Genomic DNA, 20,829 nt, shown 5'->3' on the forward strand with positions numbered 1-20,829 from the left:
TAGTCATATACATTTTTGATCACAGATATAAAGTGAACAAAAAATAAAGTACATACAAATTATTTGACCTTACAGTTCCAAACTTTGTTTGTTTATCCAAGTTTATTTCCCAGGGTCGGACTGGGGGTAAAACCAGTACTCATTAACAAGGCCCCAAAGGAAGAGAGGGCCCTTGAAAAGTATGAATCTGAAATATATATTTTGTACCTGGATATTTTCATGGGTGGGGGGCATGGGGGCCCATCAGGACTGCCTATGCATAGGGCCCGGGATCTTGTGTAACGCCCCTGTTAGCTTTAACACTAATTATACACACTTGAACCTAATCAAGCTCTTACTAGACACACTAATCTTCCAGGTGTGTTAAGGCCAGTTGGAGATAAACTTTTCAGGACATTGGCCATCCAGGATGTAGTTTGGAGACCCCTGTCCTACAGAGTTTTTACTTTGCACATGCTTTTTGATCATTACAAATAATAATGTAAAATGATTTTCTTAGAATAGGAGATATGCTTTCTCTCGCATCACAAACATTATCAGTAGTTAAGTATGTGGTCTTGAAGAGGACCCTTTTTTCTTTCATTTGGACTCGGTCTTGGACTTGGACTCGAAACATTTGGACTTGGACTTGACTTGGACTCGAACCTCTTTGGACTCGGTCTTGACTCGGTCTCGACTAGTCCTGGACTTGGACTTGACTTGGACTCGACATAGCCGGACTTGACTACAGCTCTACTACGAACTCCGTCAGGAGTATTGAAGCTGACTTCTGCTGATGAAATTGCAAACTATTTTCTTCAAGTAAAATTATTATTATTAATTTAACTCATCTCTGACTCCTGGTCTTCATTGCCAAATATCTGATCCTTGGGTTTTAACTGTAAATTCCCCTACACCCGACAAATTAACTTAACTCAAACCATTTGAGGAAACCGATTGCCTTGACTGTAACACCCGACAAGTAAACTCCTTAAAAACCTGACAAGTTAACTCAAACCATTTGAGGAAACCGATTGCCTTAAACCATTTAAGTTGAAAAAACTAACAGTTATGAGTACTCTGAACTTAATTCAGTTGAGTTCACTGAAAGAAGCTATACATTGCATTTAAGTGATTAACTGAGTGATAATTGCGCATTAGTGATGAACAGCTGCTGTTAACAAACAGAATCACTGAAGAAAAGAGAAACACAAGAACTACTAAAACTGACTTCAGACACAGCCTTAAGCACTATTCGGAAGGGACTAGTTTTCTAAACTACGTTTGAGTTTCGATTCTTACCACCTGACGTCTGTGATTTTCATGTACCAATTCGGACGGGACTAGTATCTCCGTGTTTATTACAGAGGTCTGAGGGTCTGATTTGTGCATCTGGGCATCACAGAGATCACGCGCTCTGTATGCGTGCATTGCATTCATTCAGAATGATTGCCTAAGTATTATTATACAATAAATACTAAATGGCTAGTATAACAAAACCATGTTAATGTGAGGTCCCTTTAGTTTAATTTGTTTTCCTTTTTTTATTATTATTAAATGTAATTAAAACATTATGTAACTGAGTACATAAATGAACCTGAGTAATCTTACCTGATGCTGATATTACAATAGCCAGTATTAACAGTTTACGTGATCTTGCTCTTGATTTTATTATTTATTTGCCGCTAAGCAAATATATCAAACATCCGCGCGGTCTACGGTAATTCACGTTGGCCAAAACAGACAAGGAAATGCGTTGTGAAATAAAATATCACCGGCAATCACAGACATTCGCATTCGGACGGGATTAGTTTTCTCAGAGGATCACTGAGTTTTGCTGAAAAACGGTAGGTAATTTGCTCTGGAATTATCACAGAGGTTGTGTGAGAAAAACACAGACGTGGCAGATTCGGACGGGATTAAAATCACCAAGTACGTCTGTGAAACGCAGATTTCTCTAACGACCCCCTGTAAAACTAGCCCCATCCGAATAGGGCTTAAGATGAAATCAACTGAAATAAAATACATGAAATCTCTCAAGATCTGATTAAACAACCCCACAAACAGCATCACCAGCTCCACTTATTAATAACCAGACTGATTTTATTTCTGTCAGACGTCTACAGAAGATCTTATTGAGAATGAACTAAGGTTTAGATGTTGATTTATTGTTTCATTTGAAGTAACCATGTTAGAGATCAGTGTTTGCTTTAGTTGGGCTCTTGACCCTTGAACACCGGCTCTAATGTTAATCCAAGAAAATAAAAATGAAAATCACTCACTGCTCTTGACTGAATTACTTTGTAGTTTTAACAGTCAAACCAAAAATGATCCAGACACCAGATATAATTGTTGATATATATAGCAAAACTGTAATAATGTGAGAAATGTTGAAGGTGTCTGAATAAATGTAGGTTTGATTGTATATTTCACACGCACTGCAGATGGAGTATGTGAAACAGGCGTAAGGTTGTTTGCACCTTGTGCAATGTGGAATTAGTTTACAGCTTTTTCAAGCACTTTGTGATGCATTTTGGAAACAGGAGATGAGCCCCTTTTCTAATGCACCACCTAGCTTGATAAACCCCTTCTCAAAGACTTACTGTTTGTCAATTTTATTTGAGTAACACACATATTCTGAATGCCTTCGGCAGAATTTGAATGAGCCATTTTAATCTAGATTAATCATTTAAGATCACAGTGAGATTAATCTAGATTAAAAAAAAATAATCTATGCCCACCACTAATATATATATATATATATATATATATATATATATATATATATATATATATATATATATATATATATATATATATTAGTATATATATATATATATATATATATATATATATATTAGTATATATATATATATATATATATATATATATATATATATATGTCAATTAAATCATTATTTAATCATTCTCAAGTTTTGTCTTGCCTCTCTACAACCATTGCAATATCTGGCTATAACATTTAATGACTGCATATTCTGATTCCATATTTATTTTACCTGATAACGAGCAAATTAGTTAAACTTAAAGAGGTTAATCAACATACAGTATAATTCAAGAAACTAAGACTTCACTTTTTCAGTTTTTTAAAGATTGATATACATTTGTAATGTGTTTTGTGTAAATAAATTTGTATAAATTTAACCTCTGATGCCTTTTGAATTAAAAACTTTTTATAAAATATAATAAAAATACTCCTGAGATTAAATATCCTAAAACAGCAGCCTCTGATTGTGCAGGAACATACTATTGTTCAAAACACGCTGGGCTGAGTTTCCCAAAAGCTTCGTAAGTCTAAGAAGTTCATAAAAACGATCGCATGACTGATCTTAATATAAGGTCTGTTTCCCAAAAGCATCGTAACTTAAGTAGCACTTAAAAATCATTGCAAATCTACAGGTACTCAGGAGTAATCGTAAAGACCAAGTGCATCGTAAGAAGACAGATTTATGCGCTCACCTGCAGGACAATCGGCAGATTACACCTTTTATGATATTTTATAACCGATTATAATATAAGGCTTTTATTGTGCTTTATTGTAAACTTTATGGCTCAATTTCTTTTTTTTCTTTTTTTTCTTTTTATAAATGAAATAATTAAAAAGGGCCGAAAAAAGTAATTTAGGAAATGCTTCAGATTGTCATTGACTTGCTGAAGTGCATGAAAACCAGCTATATATTAGACCCTGAAATATCATCTCTCTCTCTCTCTTTACTGTATATGTACTGTAACATACATTATATATTATTATGTAAAGTATAATATTATACACTATGACATAATATAATGTTGTATTGTGTTATAGTTATTATATCCAAGTTGTCTGACTGGAACGCAGCATTGAGTGAGGCTGTAAACAAGTACACCTGGCTGCAGCCTGCAGATCGAGGCGGGGCTGCACCTGGGGCGGGGTTACACGTGCAGCCCCGCCCCACACCTACTCGGATTGGTTCTATCGTCTTTCATAGACATACATGATAGGAAATGTGTGCGTAATTGGTGTAGGACAGAGTATGTTATATAAAAGCTAAAAGTACTGAGCAGTTTTACAAAGCCTTCATTAAAATGCAGATGTTTATTGTTAGCTTGACTCACTATGTCTGATTTATTGAATCCCGAGATGTTAGCTGCTGCAAGTTTAATCTTCTGGACCAGTCGAATTCACAAATTAATCATTGGGAAATTATAAAATGCTTAATGTGAAAGTACATGACCTTATGCATTAAAACAGTGTTTTAAAAAGACCAAACTCAGTAAACAAATTATTAATAAAGCATATCTATAGTCAAATTTGTAGTTGCATGTTGACACTGACAGATTTTAAAATGCATATATTTCAATATGTTTAAATACATTTTATCTGTTAAATTTTTTAACATGCTTTTTCATTTTAAAGTTTAAAGACATATTTGTCAAAAGACAGTTCATATGAATGCAACATTTAGTTTAAGAATTAAAAATGTTCCTCCCATAACCTGCTTGACGATAAATATAATGCTTTACTACAGTATGTGTTTACTGAGTTTGGTCTTTTAAAAACTTTTAATGCATTAATCCACATTAAGCGTAGAATGTCCCAAATCATTCCTGCTGATTGAAAAGAATCGGCTCAATGGTCACAAAAAGGGTCTCTGAGAAAATACCAATTTAATATAAATAGATGATACTTTATAAAGTTTATCTCAATATATTAAGAGGAAAAAGTCTATGCTTCGCAATCTAGTAAAGAAAATGCAATTTTCATAAAAATATAAACGGCACACAGCAAACACATCAGCCTTTTATCTGCATGAAAGATAATTATATGTAACAATAATTGTCTTGTCAAGCTATATAAATTAAAACAATACTGATACATCCTTTTAATTTCCTTTATCATACTCTTATGATATGAAATATTCATAATTAATTTTTCTATCTGAAGACCGGATCCTCCCACTGTGGATAATCCAATTCATTTATTAAATGTAGTGGGATGTTCGTCTGTTAGCCTAAAGATCAGCTTAATTTAACAAAACAATTATTTCAGGGACATGGCGAGTTACATGCTAATGTTTTTTTTTTCTTTTTTTTTTTTTTTTTTGTGCATCCTAATGAAGGATTTGTAAAACTGCTCAGCGATTTTAGCTTTTAATCAACATACTCCTACACCAACTAAGCACACATTTCCTGTCATGTTTTGTCTATGAAAAACGATCGAACCAATCAGAGATCTGCAGGCTGCAGCCGGGTGCTTCTCTCAATAAACGATCATGTACTACAATTACGAGCCTTTATATATGGTGACATTTCAGCACTTGACAAATGGAGAGCGACTCCTAAGTAGCACTTAAAGCACAACTATGTGCGATTGCTTTATGTACATTGTTGGGAATCGCATGTGAAACAATAACAAACGATCCCAAAATGACTCGTAGAAAACGCTCTTAAGCGTTATGATTTGCAATGATTAATTTAAATCATTATACCAAAGTCCTTTTAGGCAAGTCGTTCCACTCGGCCGCCATCTTGGCAATGCCTCCGGGCAGCTATTTCAGACTAACAAGACCAGGCTCCTATCTAAATGAATGGGCCAGAGTCAGAACTGCACTTTCACTGGTCACCGGGACATAAAAACTGCATATATAAAAACAGCAGTAAAATATGTTAAAAATCGCTGAAAATTTTTGATGAATTCTCCCCAAAATAATGTTTAAAACGCCTTTCCCCCCACAGATTTTACTTTTACTATACATGCGCAAGGGTTCACGACACCAACTTTATTTACGTCTCTATCCAGAATGCTGGTGTCGTTTAGAATGTAAGAATGGTGTTCTTAGAATGTAAGGTAACATATTTGTGGTCGATATAAAATGCTTTAACTGGTAGTCCGGTGCCTTTGTGTTGTTATCACCCTCTTCTATGTGGATTCCATCTGATCTTGCACACACCACAACTTTCTGACGCCAAATCGTCTCCGCTGTGCAAAACCTCAACTGTGTGCATGCATCAGTGGAACCAGACGATAGGCTGAAATGTTTACCGACTTGACTGTTAAAAAGCAGATGATTGGCTTTCCAGTGGGAGGGGCGGGACATGTGCATACAACCGCCATCTTTGCAGTCACAGGTTTTCCTTAAATAGTTGTATTGAGGATTGAGGAAGTGGCATGTCTCTTATAAATTGTCTCTGATTATACTCAATGCTTCTGTAGGTGAGGCTGGATCATGAATAATTAACCCGAACATAAACACATCTAAGTAGATCAAGGGCGCATTTCTTTCAGATCCAAACGTAAATTAATCCTCTGCGATTTCAGTCGCTCAGATATCGGGAGTTAATGACTACTGCTATGTTCATTATTACATCCAACAACGAAACACCTCAATCACTCAGGAGTCATGCTTGTCTGCATCTCGGACTGATGACGGCTCACTTATGGTGAGTCTGAGGTAAGACACAAGTCCAGTCTGTGCGAGAAGGGTATTCCTGCACAACCGGAGGCTGCAGTTACAGGACCGCAGTTCTGTGACCGCAGCTTTAGGACCCTAGTATTTGTGTGACAGCGCCACCTACTGTACTGAATCAACACTAATTAAAGATGGACGACGTGGACAGCAATCAGACGGTGAGTACCTATATTTAATTAAGTTTTATTTTATAACGTTTAAACGGTGCAAAGTTTACATAGTGAGAACGTTACCTCTGAATTAATAATTAATTCCCACCAAATTAAGAATTTGTGAACTAGTTTTATTAATTACTACAACGTTTATATTATAAGTGAATCTAGCCTGCACATTAATTAAACTTATCAGATGACAACAGCATGGTTGATGTAAGGTTTGTAAGATTTACCTGCAGCTTAATGTATTAGTGTGAATACTGGCTTAATAGTCCTTGTTTTACCATATTTATGTATAAAATATATTTCATAATTAAACTGCACTGACTGCCTAGTTGCAGTATGTGTTAGCCTGTTGTTTTGGCATTATTTTGCAATGATAAATGAGGCATTTGGCAATTTTAATAGCTTGTTAGAATTTGGCCTAATCTGCAGGTCTACTCCACATACAGTTATACATTGCTATCATGTGTTAGTTTCTGTCATGTTCTGCATGGCCAATATGAAGTGATTTTATGGATTATGTTAGGCTCATTGTAGGACAGATGATTAAAAAAAGGCACTAGGGATATTTTCATCATCTCAAAATATTCTAACAAGGACACTCTCTCTTTTTCAAGATACACATAAAAATCCAAAAAGGGAGATCCCTGCCCAAATTGAAGAGATGCGCCACATGCTGCAAGGACTTTCACTTTTCATATATGTATATGTATATATATATATTTTTTTTTTTCAGTTGAATATGTTAAACAAATGTTTCTTATTTATCTCTCTCTGTCTCTCGCTCTCTCTTTCTCTAGAGTTGAAGCCTACAGCCATTCTATCCATGCAGCAACTGATGAAGAAGGGGTTCACTTTGGTGCTGGTGTGATGTTGTCGCAAAAATGACATGTATATACTGTACAGACCAAAAGTTTGGACACACATTCTCATTCAAAGAGTGTGACTCTACAATTTACATAGTCATGAAAATAAAGAAAGCTCTTTGAATGAGAAGGTGGGTCCAAACTTTTGGTCTGTACTGTGTATATATATATATATATATATATTGGCAGTAATTTAGTGACTCCATACGCTGATTCCAACTTTAACTTACCTGATAATGAGCTAATTCAGCTTAAGCAGGTTAATCAATATACTGTATAATTCAAGAGACTACGACTTTTAAGGTTTTTAATTTTTTACAATTGTTTTACAATTGTTTTAAAATTGATATACATCAATAAATCAATTTAAAATTGATATACATCAATTTTACAAAATTGATATTTAATTTATATTTTGTGTAAATTCATGTTTAAATATAAAATTGTGACTCAAAGCACACTTAGTAATTAACCTCTGCTGCATTTTGAATCAAAAATCACATTTAAAAACAAATGCTACTGAGATTAATATATTGATGCTATATACAAAGTAACGTGACTGCAAACTAAACCAACAGGGTACTAGAACTAAGGTCCTAAAAACTGCAGCCATCACTTTATCGTCTAGTACGGTAGGTGGCGCTGTCAGGAAAAACTAGGGTCCTAGAACTGTGGCCCAGATCCGCGGTCCTGAATCTGCGGTCTCCGGTTGTGCAGGAACATACTATTGGTCTGTGCTGAGGCGCTGCTGTCAATCAAACAAAGGTGGGAGGGGCCTCCGACCCTGTGACGTCACGCGGTCAGACGGCTCGATTTGAGAAAGTGGTGGATTTGGTAGTGCACTTGGTGGATCTTTATCATTATAGGGTGATTGTGTAAACACACTGCCAACACACATTTCAGTTCAAACTACTTGTAAAAGTGCATGTAGCATTATACGACCCCTTTAAAGTTCATGCAAACAGATATTAATAGACAAATTTCAGTCAAATATCTATAGTTTAAACCTATAACAAAACCCAGTTTAAAGCAGAGCGCAAACAATCATATCTGGAACATTAGAATACTGTAGAATCTATCCAATATGTGGTCACTTCCGCGTATTCATCGCAGGGATAAAGAACACAATTTTTTTAGGGATCGCATGCATAGTTATGTCCAATAAAAATATACAACGTATATAACACAATATAAGAAAAATCAGGGATGGTTTAAATGTCCTTTGAAATAATGCTAACCACTTGTTTTGGTATGGTGGAAATTTTAAGTAGATAATTAATTTTTACATTTAGCAAACAATTGTATTACTAATTAGATCAATAAAAGCAGTCAAATTTGAGAAAAGAGCAATAAAATGCAAATGCTATAACAAGTCTCGGTTAGCCCAAATCAGTACATGTAGCGAGGTTTTTTTATATATATAAATTATAAAGTCAACATTTAAAGTAGATCAAAAAAGTAATCTAAGTTGTCTTAAGACAATTTCACTTTTTGGTTTTAGAACAACTTTAATTAAGGGATTAGATCCACTTCGAATGTTTACTACACAGACATACACAGAAAACAAAGAAAACAAAGAAAACATACGCATGGATTCCTTTTGAATCCTTTTTGCATGAGCAATTTATGATATATTAAGGCAGAACAGAACATTTTTATTTGCAAACATGTCTGTGTGTGTACAAATCGCTGCACAATCATTTAATCACAAGTCAAATTGAAAGGCATTTGTTTATGGTTCGTAAGATACAATAAAATATAAAATTGATATAAAAATAAAATTGTATAAAATGTAACATTTATAAAATTGTTTAAAATTGATGTAGTACATTGATATTTTTGCGTGCATCTATTAATAATTAAGTCTAATTTAATCCTATAGCGAAGTGCACTGTGGCTGAAGTCCATAGTTCTTGTGTTTCTAAGGGCTTGTTACACCTGGTCATTTCATGCGTTTTTGCTGATCGGATATCTGTCAGATTTTTTAATGTTCCATTTACACTTACACTTTATCACAAAACAGATACAAATCTGATCTTTGATTCTCGTGTTATATTTAAATTTAACACAGTTCACGTCAACGAAATCAAAAGATAATTATCAGCTCCTTGCAAGATCAAAGTCCGCAATAGGAGAGCGTGAGCGGCATTGTGTGCATCAATTAAAGCAGCGCGTTAATATGGAACAGTGATTTTTTTTAATTAATTAATTAATTAGTTTATTGATGTATTGATTGATTTATTCTTGTTTAAACAAAACAGAATTTACTTAATCAAAAATACAGTATATTACACTTAAAATAATAATTTTCTATTATATGTAAAAAATGAAAAAAATGTATGTGATCAAAGCTGAAGCCGGTATTGAAGATAACTATGATATTAAAAGCAACAGTTATCGATATCATGTTAATTTAGTGTGAGACATATACAGGTATTAGCTCAATATTTAATATGAACAATTCTCTAATAATAACACTACATGTAAATACTCCAGCACCAGTAGCTGGTTGAGCTCCTAGGTGAAAGTATTGTGCCTTAATGCTGACACATATCAATAAAGAAGAAGATGCAGCGCTGGCAGCTACTCTGAGGAGAGCCGTGTTCATCAGAGGGAGTTGACATTATTTTACAAGTCATAGAATGGGAAATGTTATATTAACCTTTTAACAGCGGTTTTATATGTTCATATATTTAAGTAAAAGGTGATTATTTTAATAAGTACCGTGTTTTCTTTACTCGTCTTGTTTTTGTATTTGCAATCAATACAGCCTGTGGGTAGTAACACTTTATTTCTCTTGTTCAAATCTAACAGTTACACGATTAAAACTGATCTTGAAAAACTGAGTGACCACACTGCTACATTAAACTCTGTAAAATGCTGTGTCATGCACTTAATGTCTCATCTGCACTCATTCTTCAGGTTCTTTAGTTAACATTAGTTAATTACATTAGTTAACTTAAAAACAACATAGATAATAATTAACAATATTTCCACAGCATTTATTAATCTTAGTCCATGTTAATTTCACTATTTATTTATGCATTGTTAAAATAACAAGTTGTGTTTGTAAAATGAATGCACTGTGAACTAACATGAACAATGAATGATTCGATTTTTATTAACATTAACAAAGATGAATAAATTGTGTAAATACATTTATTATTCATTGTTCATTCATGTTAGTTAATACTAGGGCTGCACGTTTTCAAGTTTTTCATTAACCGTTAACCGAGGCCTTTAGCGGTTAATACTCTGTTAACCATAGTGTGCGCCAGGGTTTCCGTTGTCCGGTAATTGCCGGACATTGAAAAAAAAAAAAAAAAAATGAAATGTCCGACAAAATTAAATCTCTCCGGTCAAATTGCCCTATTAAAATTGCCTAATAATAACCCCCCCCCCCCCCCAACACAATCTAAATTTGAGAATAAGCCTAAAATGTATAAAGCAAAAATACCTTTGGCTATGTTATAAAGGAACAGGCTCAAGGCGGCGTGTGATTGCCAAACGCGAGGGAATGCTGTAGTGGGGTTGAACAATATTCATCAGTTATTTAAAGCCTTCGCCCTCCACCATTCTAATTGGCATCATGTCCTTTTCAATCATTCTGCAAATCTCCTGTGTTATGGATTCGGCTTTAGCACCACTGCACATGTTTTGCGCTAGCTTCGTGGGGATGGTAGGCTGGGCAAAGGTACTCGCAGGCTCCGCGGCCGCCTCTCTAATGATGCCCGGGTGTTGGCCTTTTGAGATGGTACAACAATGAGGTTGTACTTGAAGTATATCTAAGGACTGCATTGCAATACTTGCATTTTGCCCCGTCACTCTCAATTTTAAAGTGCTCCCACGCTGTACTTTTCTTGGCCCGCTTCATATTAGAAAACTGGTCATGACTTCGTCTTGTGGACATTACAAATGTCTGGGAGCGCTCTGGTGGTCTTTAGTGGTGCAAAAATGTATTAGAATTAAATTTAATGCACACCAATGACGCCACTTAACCGAGCAAAATGTTTCACTCAAGTACGCAATTTTTAATGGTTAATCGGTTAACCATGGACACCCCTAGTTAATACATTAATGTTAACATATCGCATCTTATTGTAAAGTGTTACCATTAATATTCATTCATCATACAGTTGAACTTTACAGTATTTTCTCTTGTTATTTCATAGGAGCTTCAAAGAAGATAGAGAAAGACAGACGCTGAGTCCCAGTTCCCCTACTTATACTACGACCTAAAAGTATGTACTTTTTTTGTGAGGATGTGTATTTTGCATTCTCTAGCAGAAACATGCATGTTAATAATGTTGATGTTATTGTGATGATATATTAATCTTGAAAGAGTATATTCGTACAATATTAGGTTATTTGTTAATCTATTCTTGGAAGATTACATGCTAGTAAAAGGCAGAATACCGAATCCACTGTTTAAGATTCGGCCGAATACAACTCGCATCCTTATTCCATTAACACAGTAAAACACATTAATGAAGTAAACAACATCCAAAGCAGTGTATTTTTCATTTTATTTTACGTTAACTGTAAAAAAAAAAAAAAGAAAATGAAGAAGAATAGGCAACATCATGCCAGGATGACATTTTATTTCACAATTACCATAATGCTTTCCCAAGTACAAACCAAAACCTTTCAATAAAAGTGCAACAATGCAAAGAATGTTTTTTTTTTTTTTTTTTTTTTTTTTTTTTTTATCAGAATATTTTTGGTGTCTTAGGGTGCTTTCACACCTGCCTCATTTAGTTCGGTTGAATCGTACACTGTAAAAAATAAGTGTAATTTTAACTGTAAAATTTTGTAAAAACGCTACGGAAAAAAACTGATAATAGGTTAACAGTAAGTTCCCGTACTATATACAGGGAAAAACTGTAAAAGATCTAACAAAGCATTTAATGTAAATTTACAGTACAATTCTGTTAATTATACAGCTTTTAGAAGTAAAAAAAAGAACAAATCAATGTATAATTTACAGTCTAAAACTGTAAACTGATATTCCCAGAATTCCCTGCGTGACACTCCACGTTTGAAAGTATTTTGTTTAAATAATCATGTTTTTAAATAGTTCTTGTTATCAGTTATGTACATTTGAGCTTTATGTTACATCTTCTGTTGCTTAATGAAAGTTTTTTGCATTATTTAAGTATCACGTGTGTTACCATGATGGTGTTTTGTGTTTCCATAAATGTGCACCTTCTATATGTTAATATATACTTCTGCTTGTGGTGAAGCTACTTGTGATGAGCTTTGATACTTCATGTGGCTTTCTCTTATACAGTACCATCTTTATTATTATGGTGGTTGTCAGTATTTTCAAGGTACAAAACAGATTTAATTTTGTGTGTTGTTGAATTTACTGGTTTATATTCACATTTTCTTGTTTGTAAATTACAGCTTTATATTGTAAAATTAACAGTTTTTGACGTAAATGTGTTTACAGTTTTCTGTATTTTTACAAAATTATTCTGGCAACCACAGCTGCCAAAAAGTTTTTGTAAAAACAACACGAAATTTTTTACAGTGTACCAGAGTTCGTTTCTCCCTTTGGTGCGGTTCGATTGGGCAGGTGAGAAAGCAGCAATTGAATTGAGCAGCAAATAGAAATTTGGTCAGATGACCATGAACATGTCAGAGTTAGGAATAATTAATGCACGCCTCCGCTTGAAGTTACGAGTGCATTAGAACATTGTTTTCAAGCCGCATCCGCGCTTCATTATCGAAATGTATTGTTTGCATATTGTGGTGTATACAAACAATGTAATAGATTATGGCCATGGACAAAACCAGTCCACACAGTCGTGTAGTTGTGTTGTCTCCGTGTTGTTTGGTGGCTTTCCCTGTTATGTTGGAATATTCCCACACGTAAATTCTGACCAATCGAAAAGCAGTTTAGGAAATACGTCATGGCCATTGAGTAATGTAGATGTTGTGACTGCATTTTGGTTAGTTTCAACTGGTACGGACCAAAGCAATCAATGTGGTGTGAAAAGGAACCAAAAAAGCTGAAAAATGCTACAATGTATAATTGTTTGCCCTTGGTTCGGACCAAATGAATCAAACTAGAGATGTGAAAGCACCCTTAACTGTCATTAACGTTATTGAACATTTACTCAATAAACATGGATAGTAAGCTGTTTAGTATTCATTTATAACAGTAGTCTAGGTTACGATTAGAACAGTAGCCAAATATTATGAAAAATATTACAGAAGATCACACACATCTCCTGCATCATAATTAAATTAATGTAAAACCTCTAGCCTTTCACATGAAATGAGTTTCCTTTAAAAAAAATAAAAATAAGACGCTCTGCATTAACAGGTGCACAGCTGGTTGCAAGTGTGAGAACGAATGTCCCCAGAAGTACTGAAAATGTTGTAACGCAAATGTTTTAACAGTGGCGATGTTGTGTACTGCTTAGGGTCCTTGCCCCCAAGACACAAATCGGCATTGCAAATTGAACATGTAGCTCGAATTGAATCACCTTCTTACTGCCAAACAGTACTTTTTTTGCTTAGGAGTTCCATTTTCAGATTCTCACAGCCTAATACTTTCGAATGGTCCACATGTAAACACCTTCAAGTTATCAACGGCCGCGTGACATTGACCAGCGTAGTGCAAGCCTAAGGTTCAGTTTGGTGAAGGTTCGGCAGAAAGCGAACCCATCAAAAAGCCCCTGGATTCAAGTAGGGCTCGCTGCAGCCTGCAGTTGACATCCAACCCCGCCCACATCCAAGCGTGACGTCAGAAAACAACCCCACATCCAAAGACGTCACACATCCAACCCTGCCCACCCGGATGTGCCATCATAAGCCGCGCCGGTGTGGTGAGAAATCCAGTCCCCCCGCGAAATTGAGTCTGCTTAGGACCAAGGCGGTAGCTGTTTTAAATGCCTGATCAAAAGTTGTTATCGCGATAACTTGTTGTATGGCTAATCGGAGCTGCTGTAGCTTGTTGTTTCAAGCTAAAATAATTTATTAAAAGCAACATGCAGAATGTAATCTATCAAAATGTTTTTTAAATGTCATAAAACTAGCAACATCTCATAAATAATGCATTGTAATTAGTTTTAATATTAGGTTACTTGAACGCCTCAGCACAGCTTTTGAATATATTTTCCAGTTCTAAAATAATAATAATAATAATTCAGTTGTGATGATTAAAACACGTTTAGCCCACAAATTCAGAAGATTGTGGGACAGTAGAAAGATAATTATTAATAAAACGAACCTACGTACAATATATATATATATATATATATATATATATATATATATATACACACACACACACACACACACACTTTGATTTTTATTTATTTTGACTTACTACCTAATTCATGTAATTCTTTACATTATTTTCAATATTGTAATAAGTATACTTATGTTGTTATTTATGGTTTTGCTTACAAGCAGTTCATGTATTGCAATTGCTGATTGTATATTATTTAAGAAACTATTGTTTTCAAAGAAAATCATACAGCAATTATCAGACTACATAAATTCATTATGATGACGAAATTACAATTGTAATTGACTTTAACTCATATAACACAGTACATAAAATAGTACAACAGTTACTTGTACTATTACAAATCAGTAATAGTAAGTCAATAATGGCTGTTTGTGCACTGAAAGTAACTAAAAATGCAGCTAGTTTATAATTGTTAATTATAACTTGCAATTATAATATAATTCTACACAATTTTTTTACATATAAATGTTCAAGCAATATGCACACTATCAATGTAAGACATTTATACATTTATACATTATTTATCAATGCAGTAACACTGTTAACTACCAATGATATTGTACCAAATGTTCAGACTGAATATACAGAGGAGAACTGGTTCCCAGTGTTTTTGGTTAGTCTGGTTTCTTCAAAGTTTTTTTTACTCCAGTATCGACATCTTACAGATTTTTCTTAATTAACCACCGTTGACTTTGGCTTGCTTGCTGTATGTATGACGACTAATGCATTTAGCACCAACTATTAAAACAGTGAGGGTGTTTTTGACCATATAGACACAATATTTTGTCTTTCTGTAAAGATTCTTTGAAAATGTTATGCACTTTGATGTATGTATGTATAATGTATAAATAATGTATATAATAATGCAGAGAGGGAAATACTGTTATTATTATATTACAGTTCCTAAACATTTTTAAGTTTTTCTTTACCACAGAAGATCTGTCCCGAGACGCTCTCGAGTTACGTTGAGACTGATGATTCCCCAATCTTTCACAATGGACTTCACATAGGATGAACTGTTTCCAGTTTCAGCAAAACTTTTTGAATTTTGAATGGATGACTGCACCTTAGCACTCTTCCCTGCCACTGCATGCCTCACCTGGGCCACAGAGAAAACAATGTTGCTGCCTGTACATGGCACAATTAACCTCTAACCTTACAGCTGAATCAATGCAGTAACACTGTTAACTACCAATGATATTGTACCAAATGTTCAGACTGAATATACAGAGGAGAACTGGTCCCCAGTGTTTTTGTTTAGTCTGGTTTCTCCAAAGATTTTATTAACCACCGTTGACTTTGGCTTGCTTGCTGTATGTATGACAACTAATGCATTTAGCACCAACTATTAAACAGTGAAGGTGTTTTTGACCATATAGACACAATATTTTGTCTTTCTGTAAAGATTCTTTGAAAATGTTATGCACTTTGAAAAATGTATAAATGTCTTACATTGATAGTGTGCATATTGCTTGAACATTTATATGTATATATATATATATATATATATATATATATATATATATATATATATATATATATATATATATATATATATATAAATCAGTAGAATCATATTATAATTGCAAGTTATAATTATATAACAATTATTGCTATCTATATAAACTATCTAGCTGTATTTTTAGTTACTTTCAGTGTGCAAACAACTATTATTCACTTACTATACTTAATGGTATAAATATAATAGGCATACTGACATTATGTAAAATTAATATAACATTCGTTTTACACAAAATAATAATATATCTGTATATAATACAACAATAACACGGTTCTGCACAAGCAATTGCGATATTATATCATTTAGATTAACAATATAAATGTACACACACACAAACAAACATCGAGTAGCTGTATGTTATGCTGATACGCGAGTAACAAAAAATGTTTGATTTCACAACCTATAGCGCGTCGGGTATATACTAGCCTATGAAACATGTAATTTAAAGTACAGAAATTGTCATTATAGCAAAGTTAAAACGACAAAAATAAAAACGCGATTTAGCAGGAATTGTAATCAGGAGCTAAAAATAACCCATTAAATGTTCGTTGAGTCAATGGGATCACTCGGGGTCCTAAGCGGACTCAATTTCTCGGGCGGACTCGATTTCTCATGACACCTGTCGCGCCTATATCCGTCTACGTCACGTTCTCATTAAATTTCAAACAGGAAGAAGCGTCAAGGAGACTGAAGTGAAGAAGTTTGTGTTGTTTTTAATCGGTAAAAGAAGGAAATATTGTTTTGCGATCGCCAGAAAGAAGAATAAGTTGTTGTTGTTTTCTGTATTTGCCAGTTGCCCAGAAGAGGAATAAGTTATCTGCCATGGCTGTAAGTAGTTTAAAATTCAGTTCTTAGCCCAAAAGTGTTAGTCACACTCACTGTGTCTCTGCTTAACGTTAATAGTTAAAATGGTAAAAAGTACACATTAAATTATCAATGAATATTTTGTTAGACATGAAGTGAAACGATAGCACAACGATAACTGTTTTGTTATGAGCCTTAGTAAAGTTACAAAGACGATGCTGACTTCACACAGGCACGTTATAAGGCTACCAACACTGCTGTGTTTACTTTCATAATTTCTATAATGCTCCTAACTGTATCCTGATAAAACGTATGTGCATTGATTCATCCTTCATGTTTTTTTTGTTATATCCCTGACACATAATACTGATCTCTCTCTCTCTTTCTCTCTCTCTCTCTCTCTCTCTCTCTCTCTCACTCACACACACACACACACACACACACACACACACACACATTCACACACACATTCACACTTCACCTCTCTCACATACATGTACTCCACTGGCCCCACACAAAACACATGGAATATATTTAATGATATACACTGAGAACTCTTGCACAATAACTTGTTTGAGCAACCACACAATTTCACAATGTCTTACTATGTCTCTGTTCGTGGCAAATCTTTGTATCCTTCTATATTAATACACATAATATTTATCATGTTTTACAGTATCCTACAGTCCAAACCTGATCCAGAACAGTTCTGCCATGATGGGGGGATTTGAATGTTCTCTCTTACACTTCACCTAGAGAACCACATAAGTCATACAGTGGAGCATGGAGGTATAGTGAGAGCATGTCTTTAGATATTAATTGGTTTTTGTGTTTTTAAATCATATATGCATATATATGTATGTTGTCTAATCTAAATATGTATGTGAATCTCAAAGAACAACTAGATGAACTGTAGTTTCTTGGGAACCACTAAAGTGATGAGAATATTGTTGTTATTTATCTATGTGTGTACACACTACACTTTTGTTAATTTTTTTTTCTACAATCCTACAGGTTACTTCATCTTAAAATGAATGGCCCATGGAAGATCAATAAAACCAAGGTACAAGAATGCAATGATCAGTTGTTGTTTTTTTTTCAGTCCTTGTTCTGTAGTTTTATGTATAAAACTAAAAATGAATTATATATTTAAATATTTGATAGAATATTCCACCCCAGAGAGAGGGACTGGATTGTGGTCTGTTCATGCTGATGCTCATTGGTTAATGAAATGAAATGGATTCTTCTGCATTCAAACTGCCCAGACACACTAAATGTTTCCTCCTAGAATGTTAAGCAGTAACAAAACTTTGGAGAGGCCACAATGTTGAATGTTTAGAAATGTGTTGAATGTTTTGAGTGGTTGGAAATACTAAAAAGATGCTCTACAAATGGTCCATTAACCTAACCTTTGAGTCTGTGTTTAGGTTGTCAGAGTCCACCATCACAAACAGCCAGCAAGTACGGAAACTGTGATGGGTCAAGATGACAGTGATAAGGTAAAAACGTATTTTTTTTGTGAAAATAATTATAGTAATTTTAGATTTACCCCACAAACACTGTTTATTTTGTACTTTCAACAGAAGATCGAAGTGGAACTGAAGAGGAAGTTCGGAGAGGAACATAAGGGACATTGGTGTAGCATGGTGCTGGGTTCAGAGCCACTGTGAGCTGTTCCATGGAGAGGTGACAGAGCCTGAATTTCTCCAGATGGACGAAGAAAAACAGTCTAATATAATCAAAGACTACCTGAAAGGAGAGACTGAGAAAGCAAGGGATGCCTGTGTGTTTGTCTTTGACAATCACGAGGAAATGGAAACATTCTTATTAAAATGTGTTGATGAACAGGGGCTGAAATTCAATACCATGTTTCTGGGAGTCATTTAATTTATAATCATTTATTTACTCTACATTGTTGAATATTATTGTTTTGTGAAATAAATATAACAATACCCAGTGAAACAAGGGATGTCTTTTTATTGATCTTTATGCATCCGTAGGACTTGGACACATTTTTATATATATTTGTGTTGATGGAAAAAGGCCCAAAAGTCAATTCAAGATTCAAGGTTCAAGATTTTTATTCGTCACATACAAAATTATATATAGCATATATAACCAGCAGTGAAATGTGAGTCAGGTCCGCTCCATGGACAGTGCAATTATTAAAGAAAACAACAGATTAAAATATACATAAATAAAGCTATGTAAGAATGAAATAAAAGTAAACAATAAAAATATAAGAATAAAATATAAAAAATGTATATTGTAGAATTAAATATAGAATGCAAAATAATGTGCATGAGTGTAAACTGTAGTCTTAAATATTAAGATGTACAGGGATGTACAATGTGCATATATGCATTTTACTGTAGTCTTAAATATTAAGATACCCAGGAATGTACAAGAATCAAATGTGCAAAACAGGGCAACACTGTCAGTGTGTCAATGTGAGGTAGTGAATAAAGTGAAAATGATAAAGTGAACATTAAGTGGAGGCATGAGGATGTTAAGAGGTTTGTTTAGAGTTTAGGAGCCTGATGGCCTGGGGGAAGAAACTCCTCCTGAGTCTCTCAGTTTTTGCCATCAGGCTACGGAAGCGCTTACCAGATGGCAGCAAAGTGAAAATATGATTACTGGGGTGGGTGGAGTCTTTGATGATTTTTGCAGATCTACTTCTGCAGCGTTTGAGGTAGATGTCCTGCAGAGAGGGGAGAGCAGACCCTGAAATGCGCTCAGCTAAGCGCACAACTCTCTGCAGGGCTTTGCAGTCTTGACTGGAGCTGTTCCCATACCACACTGAGATACACTGAGTCAATACACTTTCTATAGCCCCAGAATATAAAGTTTTCAGGATTGCTGGTGAGACCCTGAATTTCCTCAGCTGTCGCAGATGGTACAGTCTTTGTCTGGCTTTATTAACCTGGGTTTGAATGTGAGTAGTCCAAGTCAGGTCCTCTGAGATGTTTACACCAAGGTACTTGAAGCTGCTCATCCTCTCAACAGGGGTCCCGCTGATCATAAGAGGAGTATAGGGCTGCTGCTGTCTCTTCCTGAAGTCCACAATCAGTTCTTTAGTTTTGCTCACATTCAGAGAGAGACAGTTGTCCTGGCACCATGATGTCAATTTCTCTATCTCATCCAAGTATGCGGTCTCATTATTGTTGTGAATGAGGCCCAGAACCACAGTATCATCAGCAAATTTGATTATCGATGTGGAGCTGTGCGAAGACACGCAGTCATGTGTGTAAAGAGAGTAGAGCAGGGGACTCAGGACACAGCCCTGTGGGGCTCCTACGTTCAGGGTGATGGAGCTGGAGGTGTACTGGCCTAGTTTCACCACTTGAGGTCTGCCGGTGAGGAAATCAAGGATCCAGTTGCAGAGTGAAGAATTCAGGCCGAGGTCTATGAGTTTGGAAGCTAGCTTTATGGGGACTATAGTATTAAAAGCTGAGCTATAGTCAATAAATAGCAGCCTTACATAGTTCCTGTTATTGCTGTCGATGTGTGTGAGAGAAGAGTGCAGGATGTGAGAGATGGCATCATCAGTGGATCTGTTTGGGCAATAAGCAAACTGAAGAGGGTCCAAAGTATCCGGGATGGAGGAGCAGATGACGTTTTTAACCAGTCCCTCAAAGACCTTCATGACTATTGATGTGAGGGCAACTGGACGATAGTCATTCAGACAAGAGGGTTTATTGTTTTTAGGCACAGGGATGATGACTGATTTTTTGAATGAGGTGGGAACCACCGATGTAGCAATGCCATG

General features: G+C 35.0%; 1 protein-coding gene and 2 long non-coding RNA genes across 3 annotated transcripts in view; 2 read left to right on the forward strand and 1 right to left on the reverse strand.

Moving 5' to 3' along the window:
- Positions 1–15,724, forward strand: part of LOC113074519 (uncharacterized) — a 29,673-nt gene extending 13,949 nt beyond the window's left edge. The window contains exons 4-5 of the long non-coding RNA XR_003280660.1: positions 11,643–11,711; positions 15,669–15,724. This is a non-coding gene — a long non-coding RNA (uncharacterized LOC113074519). The remainder of the gene's footprint in view (positions 1–11,642; positions 11,712–15,668) is intronic.
- LOC113074516 (adhesion G protein-coupled receptor E3-like) overlaps positions 1–20,829 on the reverse strand; it is a 133,064-nt gene that overhangs the window by 51,999 nt on the left and 60,236 nt on the right. The window lies entirely within an intron of this gene.
- LOC113074518 (uncharacterized) lies at positions 16,868–19,011 on the forward strand. Its single transcript, XR_003280659.1, has 5 exons — positions 16,868–17,084; positions 17,737–17,849; positions 18,075–18,123; positions 18,488–18,559; positions 18,644–19,011. It is a non-coding gene; the product is annotated as an uncharacterized LOC113074518 (long non-coding RNA).

This window comes from Carassius auratus, unplaced genomic scaffold (assembly GCF_003368295.1).
Source record: "Carassius auratus strain Wakin unplaced genomic scaffold, ASM336829v1 scaf_tig00014984, whole genome shotgun sequence".
Lineage (NCBI taxonomy): Eukaryota > Metazoa > Chordata > Actinopteri > Cypriniformes > Cyprinidae > Carassius > Carassius auratus.